Source organism: Chinchilla lanigera, unplaced genomic scaffold (genome assembly GCF_000276665.1).
Source record: "Chinchilla lanigera isolate Chin_1 unplaced genomic scaffold, ChiLan1.0 scaffold00016, whole genome shotgun sequence".
In the NCBI taxonomy this organism is placed as follows: Eukaryota; Metazoa; Chordata; class Mammalia; order Rodentia; family Chinchillidae; genus Chinchilla; species Chinchilla lanigera.
The window spans coordinates 12,213,667-12,225,504 of record NW_004955417.1 but is presented as its reverse complement, the minus strand read 5'-3'; the positions used below and the strand labels follow the sequence as shown (position 1 = coordinate 12,225,504).

General features: G+C 41.6%; 1 pseudogene; it reads right to left on the bottom strand.

Annotated features, from left to right (window-relative positions):
- Positions 1 to 5,368: 5,368 nt before the first annotated feature.
- LOC102014357 lies at positions 5,369 to 7,529 on the bottom strand (annotated as a pseudogene).
- Positions 7,530 to 11,838: the final 4,309 nt, after the last annotated feature.

Sequence of the window (11,838 nt, the reverse complement as noted above, 5' to 3'; positions counted from 1 at the left end):
ATGTATTTTGTACAGTTTAAAATGGTATCTTTTTCAAAACTTGAGATTGATGTAGGCTTTGAATACAGGCTTTTTCTAGACCTTGAAGGAAGTGAGTGGTTTATTGAGCAGTATCCCATGCTCTTCTTTTTCTCTCTTTTTAACTCTACTTTGCAGTTCCACCCACAAAGCAGAGAGCTGGCGTATGTTCATTGTTATGGTGCACTTCATAGAATAACTTAACTCACATGTCGCCAAGGTATAGGAAGCAAAGTAAAGCACACTGGGGCCTCAGACCTCTTCTCCCAGTGCTGATGCTGTTCCAAATTTTGTATCACAGAAATATTTAATAACATTCTTGAACTGAGTTCTCATGGTCTACTGGTGTGATTCTTTATGTATGGCACCAAAATGCTAATTAACAAATCTTCTCTAACTGCACCTCTGCACATTTTAAAATTCTAGAATCTCAGTAAAATCCAAACTGTAGATTGTGGTAATCTCATGTAGCTGTTTGAAGACCTAGGCTTTTTTTTTTTTTTTTTTTTTGAGACAGGGTCTTGCTACACAGTTCAGGCTGGCCTTGAGCTCACTTTGTAGCTCAGCCTGGTCTCAACAATCCTACCTCAGCCTCCCAAGTGCTGGGATTACAGGCATGCGTCACCACGCCTGGCTTGAAGACCCAGTTTTAATGCGTCAGCTATGTGTTATTCTGACATCCTAAAAAGATCCAAAAGTAGAATAACACCTGGGCCAAAGCCCAGAGTTCCTACAGCATAATAGGTATCCCAAATTCACAAGCAGGATCGTGTCTTAAAAATATAGACATCTTGGGTGTGGCTTTGAAAATTACCAAGGTACTTGGAATTAAAAAGTTAGGTGAACATAAAAACTACCACAGCCAAATCCTTACAGCTTGGCAGATAAAGAGTAGATGGATTAACACTTAGTGGGCAGCCCACAGTTTAGGAACTGTAGCATCAGAGATGAATATAGTTACAGGGCCAGTGAGACAGCTCTAGAAAACAGGTAGTCCCTTTATTAGAACAAGGACAGAAGTCCTGCCATTAGGTGGCGACACACTACAACTTTTCCCTTTGAATGCGAGCTGAACCATCGGGAGATCTATCCATTCTGTGCCCCAGCCGCCCCCTCCTTTCATTTTTCAGGATGACAACACCTTAGAGGTTTATAGCTACCAGAAGAATTTACTACTAAGCTATATACTGCTGTAATGAAATCTAATACATGCTGGGCAATGAATTATGAGATGTTATTTAGTTTGGGGATTTTATTACTTCAATCAGTTATGATCATATTTCCTTTTATATGATTGCTCACTCTTTAAAAATACCAGATGACTGTACAAGGAACACCTAATAAAATCTATATATTTTAAACATATATGTTTTAATTTATTTGCCATCATTTGTTTAAATTCTGATTATATGTATGTTTATATTAAAAAACTATAATATGTTAGAATCTAAGACCTCAGATCAGATGGTACCTCTAAGTTATATTTTGCTAAGAGATTTTCTTGCATGTATTAGCAATTCAACAGGAAGAAGAATGGAATCCTTGCAACGTAGTTAATTTTTAGCATAGATGCCAAGAATTCTGTTAATATTTGAGTGGTTTATGACAAAATATTTAAATAGTCATGCTGGATCCAGACTCTATCTCCTACAATAGAAGGAACATAGTATTTGTTTAACTTTGTATTTTAATACATTTGCCTATTTTGCATGAATGCCAGAAATGTAATTTTAAAATAACCCTCTGTGAAACTTCTGGTAATAATATTCAGTTGAATCATCGTTCTGTTAATATTCTAGCTATTTTTAAAAAAAATTATACATAGCTATGAAACTTATATTTACAAGCCAAACCAAGAGAGATAATTATTTGTTTTAGGAGAGTCAGCTTACAATTTCTGTCTTAGGTGTACATTTAAAGTGTGGCTTGCCATTAAACTGAAAACTTGGATCTAAGGCCAATGGTTTGGCAAAGTCATTACCTTTCACAGGGGTTCTTCAGCTATCAAATGAAGGAGTTTGACTACAAAGTCTTTAAGACTTACTAAGACTCATTTCAGTACTACACCATTCTGGGCCTGTGGTTTAATTTATGCAAATTTTTGTTAGTTTGACCTAATACTGATGAGATATGAGCTTTGTACCAGGCACTGTTTTTTTAAAAATTTTATTGGTAGATTTTAGATATACATAATGATCACATTCATCATAGGGAATTTGTACATGAGAGATCTTCCTGCTGCTTTTTTCCCCATTCCCCTCCCCTCCCTCCAACCCCTCTCCCCCTCCTTATTTACAAAAGCTTCGCTTCCATTTTTTTCCTTGTCCCTTCCTTCCCCCACCCCACTCCCTCATTCCCCTTCTCATTTAAGCATTTTCTTCCCATTTCCCAGTATTTAGTATACATTTTGGTCTTTATTTACACTTTTGGCTTCTCACACCAGAGAACCAAAGCAATACAAAAACATATATCTGATTTATTTCACTTAAGGGTGTGGTCTCAAGTTGCATCCATCTACCTAGAAATGTCTCAAGTTTATACGTCTTTATGTTTATACTTCTTTATGACTGAGTAGTACTCTATTGTATAAAAACCCCACGTCTTCTTCATCCATTCATCAGTTGATGGGCATTTGGGGTGTTTCCAAGATTTAGCTCTTACAAACTCTGCTGCTATAAACATGGGTGTGCATATATTGCTGTGCTATGATGCTTTTAATTCTTTTGGAAATATACCAAGAAAGGGAATAGCTGTGTCAAATAGAACCTCTAGTTTTAGTGTTTTGTTTTGTTTTTTTTGTTTTTTTTTTGTTTTTTTTCTGGTCCCGGGAATCGAACTCACGACCTCATGCTTGCCAGGCAGGTGCTGTGCCACTGACCTAAACCCCCAGCCCCTCTAGTTTTAATTTTTTGAGGAATCGGCACACTGATTTCCACAGTGGTTGCACCAGTCTACACTCCCACCAACAACAGAGAAGGGTCCTCCTTCTTCACAGCCCTGCCAGCATTTGTTATTGGTTGATTTGTTGATAACAGCCATTCTTTCTGGAGTAAGATGAAATCTCAGCATTGTTTTAATTTGCAACTCTCAAATGACCAGTGATGTTGAACATTCTTTCATATATTTATTTGTCATTTCTACTTCTTCATCTGAGAAGCGTCTTCATTTTAGATGCCATTTTTAGATTGATTCTTTAAATTTGGGGGATCTGACTTCTTTTGAGTTCCTTATATTTTCTAGACATTAGTCCAGGCACTGTTTTATATTGTCTCTTCATTTTCTTGCCACCTTTGGGCAGACATATTATTATGTTCATTGTACAAAGAAGACATTGGGCTTTACACGTTCATTTTACCTTATTTCAGTATATAATTCTGTGGGACTTTGGGGGAGGCTGTATGCTTTTATGTTCCAGGCTGGTGGAAGCTAGATAGAGAACAGGGCTTCTCCGGCACAGTTGACATTTTGGGCTAGGTGACTGTTTATGATGGTACATCCTAGGATACTTAACATCACTGGATTCTGCAACCCAGATCCTGGTACCACCTACTGCCGCTAGTAGTAAAAAGAAAAATGTTTCTAGATATTGCCAAATACTCCCAGGGGAGCAGAATCACCCTTCAGTTGAAATCCACCATTGCAAGGAATACAGAGAGAGGGAAACCAAGAAGGTAGAGGCAGATACATAATTAAATACATGCATATGTGAATAAATACATAAATTATCTGTATAAATAGGCACTAGGTGCTGTGGAAACTGGGAGAAAGCAAATGAATTCATCCCGGATGGGGACCAGGGAAAACCCTCCCAAAGTTTAGCTGATTCCAGAAGGGGAGCAAAATGAGCCAGGCTGAGAAGTTGGTGGAGGGCTTGCTGAGGAGGGGAAAAATGAGCAGGAAAAGCTTGCAGGCAACACACTCTAGGTCTTACATTGATGGAGTGACAAATGTGAGCAGGAAGTGAAATGTGAAAGATAAATGATACATCAGGGTGCTTGGACTTCATCCTGGGGGCAGCAAAGCATTTGGCTTGATGTCGGGAAGTGAAGGTGCTGGGTCTAGGGGGACTAATATGTAAAGTTTCTCAGTACTTAATAACCAGTTTACTTTTTAAAAGTTTGTAAAAATGTGCACTCCTCAACGCAATCCAGCGAGGGTTCTTTTCAAGGCCTCTCTGCCTACACTGAGTGATCTCATTAGAAACAATCCCTGTGTATTCACTGGAGACAATTTCTTGTTGGAATTTGCATTTCTTAGGTTGAGTAGACATTTTTTTCATACGCTGTTATCGAGTTGTTCTCCCTCGTTCATCAATCTTGTTCAGATCTTTATGTGTCTATTTTTATTTTCATAGCTTTTTCCTTATTTGTTTCATCTCCCTCTTAGCTCCTCCTTTCTTCCCAAATTTGGACCAGTTCTTATCTATTTGTGTAAGATCTTTATATATTTAGACAGTATTCCTTTTACTTAAATTTGCAGAGATAATATTATTCCGTTGTTTGAATTTTATTTTGCTTATATTTTAATGCCTTTTCAACTTTGTTCATGGTGGTTTTATCAAATGGAAGTTTCTGATTTTTATGTAGTAAGTATAGACTACCAATCTTCTCTTCTGTAGTTTTGCCGTAAGGTCTTGCTTTGAGAAGTTTTCCCTTTGCTCCAAGGTCCTATAGATATCCAGTGAGGTTTGCATCCAGTACTTTTTGCTGTAAGAAGCAGAACCATAAGTCTTTAATCCCCAGGGGATTTAGGCATATAGTGTGAGCACAGTGTATTCTGAGAGACACTAGGACACCCAACTGACAAGGCTTAATGATCAATTAGACGTGTGAGGCATTAGAGTTTAGGCAGGGAGGCATGGAAGGGATCTACTCAAGGCACTTTTAGGGAGGATACAGGCTGGTAATCAGCCCCTTGTGTGAGTTTTTGTTCTGTAAGATGGCTCACCATGCTGGATACTCCAACCCACATTGCCCTTCTCGGTCCTGCTCCGTACCTGAGAGGCTGGCCCGTGTGGACTGGACTAGGTCAACCCATAACCTTTTCTCCTGGCTTCTGCTTGGGTTTGGCCAACAATGGAGTCCCCTCCAGGAGAAAGCAGATGAGAGAGACCAGGTGTTTATTCCCCAGCTCTCACCCTGCTTAGCCCTGGCTGGCGCTGATCACATCCCTTCGCAGAAAGCCACAGCGCTTATCAAACAGCTCTTCTCAGGATCTTAACTGCTTTCTCCCTCTCAAATTCTCCCTTGTTTTGCTATTCGTATTAAAGTTGGTTCTCTTTGAGTTTTGCCTGTCCTTTTCCTTCATTGACCTGAATGGCTGCTCCCTCTTTTCCTGCCAGAACCCTGACTCACACAGACAGAGCCAGAGTCCCCCCAAGAGTAGCTGAATTGTACCCTGCAACACGAAATGTTACCGCTTAGAACTGGTTCGGGATCTGTCACTGGAAAACCTTTAAATTTGCTACTTTAATGCCCCACAGACAATATCTAAGAGATGATATGATTCTATAAAAGGGAGTGGCCTTCCAAAACCTGTATCCTACCACCCCCACCCTCTACAAATGACAGATCTGCTTCCAATCAGAGACATTCTTTTATACAACTTAATGCAGGTAAATGCCGATACTAAAAAGATGCCATGTGATAGAAAACAGAAGGTTCGCCTGTCCTGACATATCATTGCGTGGTCCTTTCTAGAGAAGCTCTTTCCTCTTGTGTAACTTTCTGTGCTTGAACAAACTGCAAAATCCTGCTTGTATCCTTTCTTCCTCCTACTCCCAGTCCCCTGGGACACAACTCCATCCCATAGGAGACTGCTCTCAACTCTCACATTCTCTCTGATGACCCAAGTTCCAGCTTTATTAAGATAAATTCTAAATTCTACCTAGGTGGAAAAGCTCTCTCTAATCCCCAGACATCTGCTATTTCTAACTTAGAATTCCTGAATCACTTCCGGCTTCAGCCAATCATTTGTTACTTAACAAGAATGAACATTAATTGCTTAGAGTTTACTGTGGGACATCCATGGTCCCATTAATACCTGAAAACATCCTCTAAGGTAAGCACTATTTCCATAGGCCTCAGAGATGTTGAGTAACTAGTACAACGTCATGGCTACCAAGGGAGCAAACTGAAATTTAACTTCTATCTTAATATTACTATGCTGTCCTCTTTTTAAGGTAAGCAACATGACATTTTGATGAACATATGCATCCTGACATTATTGCTGTGATCAAGCAAATTAAAATCCCCATCACCACACACTGTGACTTTTTTGAACACGTGGTAAGAACACCTGGACTCTCCTCCCTTAGCAAATTTTCAGTATACAAACAATATTATGAACTACAGTCCTCAGGCTGTACGTCAGATCGCTAGACTTACTCATCCTCTATAACTACAAGTTACTACCCTTTCACATACTTTATTCCTTCCCTGCCCAGTGTGGTACTCATCATTTGCTTCCATTTCTGTGTATTTAGTCTGTTAGATTCCATGTAGCATGGAGATTGTGTAATCTCTGGCTTATTTCACTCAACCTAATATCCAGTTTTGTCCATGTTGTCTCAAATGGCAGTATGCATCTTGTTTTTTTATTTTATTGGTACATTTTAGATGTACATGGTGATAACATTCTTCTTTTTTTTGCATGTCATCATGCTGTATTGTCTGAGTACAGATGATTTCTTTCCTCATGTCACCTAGAGGCCATTTCCTCCCGTGCTCTTTGGCTGCCCACCTCTTGTCTCCCCTTGGCAATGGTGAGATGGATTCACTTCCTTGGGGAAGAGAAATCCATAGTTTGCTGCCTTTTCCAGTGACAGAAATGTTGGAGAGCTGGGTGACAAAGCTATTCCACTGGCATCTTTCACATGAACCAAAAGAGTCTCGATGCTTCTCCCTGTTGGTGACTACAGCAATCCTTTCCAAGTTGGCACCTCCGGTCACCATACACAGATTACCAGTGTCAAACTTGATAAAACTGGTAATCTTGCCAGTATCCAGATCAATCTGGGTGGTGTCATGCATCCTGACGAGGGGATCAGGGTAGCGAATGGTGTGAGCATCATGGGTCACCAGATGTGGGATTCCTTTTGTGCCCACGAAGGTCTTTCTTACTTTGCATAACTCATACTTGGCCTCCTCAGGTGTAATACGGTGAACGGCAAAGTGAGTCTTGGTGTTATAGATCAGACAGACATTCTCCCCAGCCTTGTCAGTGCTGATAGCATCCATAAAACCAGCAGGGCAGGTTACATCAGTTTGGACTTGGCCATCCATACTAATGAAGGGCTGCATGCAAATCTCTACTTCGTTGCCAGTCAGGGCGTCCTTAAGTCTGTTCCTTAAGGACACCCATTCTCATTTGAAAGTGATAAGAAGTAGGCATTCTCTCAGCTTGTGGGGACCAGTGGATGGACGAGGAGCAAACACACCAGTCAGTTTTTTCAGCATCCAATGTTTTGGAGCTGCTACCTTCTTCAGATGCTGCCTAGGACCATGAGCCATGGCTGTGCTGGGAACGGAAAGAGCACATCGTGATAACGTTCATCAGAGGGAATTTTTACCTGTACGTGGTATATCTTGCTTTTTCTTTTTTTCCTCATCCCCCCTTGAGCCCCTCTTTCCCTCTTTACTTACAAAAGCTTTGCTTCCATTTCTTTCTACTATTTTTGTCCCTTCTTTCTTTCTCCCTCCTCCCTTATTCCCATTCTCATTTGAACATTTTCCTCCCACTTCCCAATCTTGTTCTTTTTTGAAGGCTGAATAATATTTCACTGGATATGTATGCCACAATTTATCCATTCATTTGTAGGCTGACACTTCAATTGTTTCTATATCTTGGCTATTATGAATAATGCCACAGTGAACATGGGGGCATAGATATCTTTACCAGATATGTGATTTTATTTCCTTTGGGTTTGTTCCCAGAAGTGGAATTGCTAGGTTACATTGTAATTGTAATATTAGTTTTTGGTTTTTTATTTTTTATTTTTTTTTGTTTTTTGGTTTTTTTCCGGTACCTGCAATCGAACTCACGACCTCGTGCTTGCCAGGCAGGCACTGTGCTGCTGAGCTAAATCCCCAGCCCCTTCTAATATTAGTTTTTTGAGGAACCTTTATACTGTTTTCCATCAGGGCTGCATCAATCTGCATTTCTACTAATAGTGTATGAGGTTTCCCTTTCCTCCACACCTTCCTCAACACTTGATCTCTCTTCTCTTTTTCATAGTGGCTGTCCTAAAAAGTGTGATGGGATATCTCATTGTGGATTTGATTTGAGTTTCCCCGAGATCACCGATGTTGAGCATCTTTTCAGGTACCTGTTGGCCATTTTTATATCTTCTTTGGAAAGATGTTTATTCAAGTTCCTCTCTCATTTTTCATTTTTTTAAATGCTGTCCTTGAATCCAACATGGTGGCACATGCCTGTAATCCCAGCACTCAGGAGGCTGAGGCAGGAGGATTGTTGCAACTTTGAGACCATCCTGGGCTACAAAGTGAGCTCACAGCCAGCCTGAATCGCATAGCGAGACCCTGTCTCAAAAGGATAAATAAATAAATAAACAAACAAACAAATAAATGCTGTCCTTTTACTGTGTGCCATTAGCATTCAACATCTTTATATTTATAAATTTATCTTCAGTTTGTATTCGTCTCTTGCTTAGACTTTACTTTTCAAACTCTAGCCCATAAGCGAAATTTTTAGTTTCTGATGTAGCATCAGTGGAGTGCTTTCTCTGAGGTGAGGACATTTGGGCCTAGCACTTGGATACTGGAGAAGAGTCACTGTGTGATGCCACTCTGATTCTCAAGCTGAGGTGTACAGAGAGTCACCGGGGAGTTTATGCACATACAAGCAATCAAAACCAAAATAACCCAATGCCGATGCCCGATGCTCAGATTCTACTCCAGAGAATCTGAGTGGATAGTTTGGAATGCAGCATGTAATACAGATTGCTTTCAAGTGTAGGTGAAGGTGAGAAACATTGGCCAGGACAAAACGACAAGTGCAAAGAACCTGTGCTAGCAATGAGCTGGGCTGGCGGAGAGGAGCTGACAAGGAGCCACTGTGCTGGGTCTGGCTAAAGGAGAGGAGAGTGCAGGCGCTGGGGTTAGGGAGGCACAGCCAGCCCGGAGAGGACATTTGAGATCAGAAGGAGTTCGGATCCCGCTTAGAGGCAACTAGAAGCCCTGGGAAATTTTGAGCAGTGAAAAATGATTAGAAAGCAAATAAAAACTACATGTAAAACTACTTTGTGCTTTTTAAGGAATGCATAATCCTCTGGATTATGGATGTCTCATAATTTATTCTGCCGCTTTCCTGTTGATTGATATTTGGGCCGCTTCCAATCCAATGCTATTACAAATTGAGCTGTAGTGGATCTCCTTATGCACTTGTGCTTTTGAATTTTTGTAGGATAGAGTCCAAAGGCTTAAAAATTTAGACCTGGAACAGGGTTGGTGGGGCAAAAAACATTTAAGATTCCTTGTCCCACAAGGGAGAGAGACCTCATAAGCTCAAGTATCTCAGGTTTTGGTTCCAGCCTAGATAAAACCAGGTTTAGCAGACCCTCAAGCTTCTGCAAGCAGTCACTGCAGTGTCCTGTGGTAATGCCACAGGGTGAGAACAGGGCCGCACCCAGGGTTACTGAGATGAACATTTCGTTTCCCTTTAGGCTCTAATTTAAAGCAATTACTTTGCTTTTGGTTCCATCCAAGCGGTTTAGCTAGCATACTGTATGTTTAGTCAGCCTTTAAAAATCCTATCATAAATCAGAACAGAAATTTCCTTTTCAATAAGTATACTTTTAAAACATCTCCATTGTCTAAAGAAAAGGAAACTAATGTGGATGTTTCTTTCTCCCAAGTTTTTCCCCTTAAGTAATTTCCACCCTTTTTGCGCATGTTTGTACACAAGTAAGTACTAATTTGTTCACTTAACTAGTGTTTACTCATACATAGTACTAGGTGCTGGTGTCCAAAGATGGATCACGTTCAGTTCTTGTCCTTACTGAATTCATCATGGGGAGTAAGGAGTAACCCAGTAAGCAGAAAAATCACAGTTCAGGGTGAGAGGGTTCTTTGTAGGGGAGCAGCAAATGAAACACAGGAAACACAAGAGGATCACCCAACCAACAATGAGCTATGGGCTACGGGTAAGTGACATGTAGTGGGTTATATGCAGTTGAAGTAGACTGTGGTTTAACTAAGCAGAAATTCACATTGGGAGAATATCATGGAATCCACAGGAAACTGTGTTAGTTCCCTGTGGCTGTTTGTTTTACCTTCGCATTGCTCAGACACGATACCCAACAGCCCCAGCTTAAAGGGGATGTTTATTTGGCTCATATTTTAGTCCATGGTTGGCTGGCTCCAAGTCAGGGTGGCATGGTAGAGGGACATGGCTGAGGAGAAACTACTCACAGCATGGCAGTGGGGAGGAGAGAAAGACAGAGGAGGGAGGAAGGAGGGAGGGAGATAGGCTCTTCCAAGAGATGTCCCCAGTGACTGCCCCTTGTGGCCAGGCTTCACCTCCCAACATCACATTTAGCTGTAAACTCCTCAGTGGTCTGTTGAGTACCATGCCTCCCTGACCCAATCACCTCCCCAGAACTCCAGCTATGACTGCATGAGGCTTTGGGGGGGACATGGAGACACAACCATGACACTGCTGGAACAAACACAGGCCCATTGTTTAAAACAATGCAGGTTTATTATCCTATAGATGCGTCTTGTGGAGCTAAAGCCAAGCTGTCATCAGGACTCGTTCCTTCCGGAGGCTTTGGGGCCATGGCAGCAGGGCAGGGGGTGTTGTCTATTCCTCGGCTGTCACCATCTAGAGGCCACCTCCCTGTATCTCTTGGCTCCGGGACACATATTCCAATCTGCAGTTCCTCTGACACAGGGTCTTTTCCTGACTTTGACTCTGTCTCCCTCACATAAGGACGCTGGTCCCAGAGGACAAGAAAGCGGTCCTGAGAAAGGAGCGGCTGGCCTCAGGGGCACACACACCGCTCAGGTCGTGCTCCAGGGCCAGGCTGCAGCACAAAATCAGCCACTGCGGCTGCAGGGCCTCTGCTGCCTCAAGTAATTTCTCAGCAATCCCCATACTTGTGCTGTTTCTGCAGGATGGAAATCTTGAGTTGGAGCATCCAGTTGGCAAGCTAGGTTCGGTGCTGGCTGCCAGGGGAAGGCGGGTGGCTCCCTGGGCTCTGACACCAGGGGCAAGGGTTTTGCCCTGCACCTGTGGTTACGTTACAGAGGAACGTTCCCCTCACCCCTGCCAGGAGCTTGTTCGGATGCTGGGGCCGCACTACAAATGCGTCTAACGTGCATACCCCAGATAGGAGGGAATCACAAGGGAAGTCCTCCTAGAGGAGGTGGTGCCAGACCTGAGGATATTGAGTAACTCAGGCAAGTTTTTATCATTCTTCTTCAGGCAGTTTACTGAAGGACAGTTGGCCCTTTATCAAGCTGTCATTAAAAGATTTTACTAATACAAGAGCTCTGAAAATAAAGCTACATAATACATTTTTAAGAACATACAAAGAACTCTAGCTACTCACACTTCAGTACGTTCCTTGTGGCTGTGCAGATTGACAAAATCTTTCATAAAGGCAATTTGGGAACAGATGCCAAGAGTCTGCAAGAGGACACACCATTGACCCCATAACCCTGTATTTTAGAATGGAAGACAAAGGTATACATGCAAAATTGCAGATTTATGCACAGGAATGTTTATTACATTATCAATACTTGCAAACATGAACGATACTATTATTCAACAATGGGGGGGATGGCTGATGGAATATTA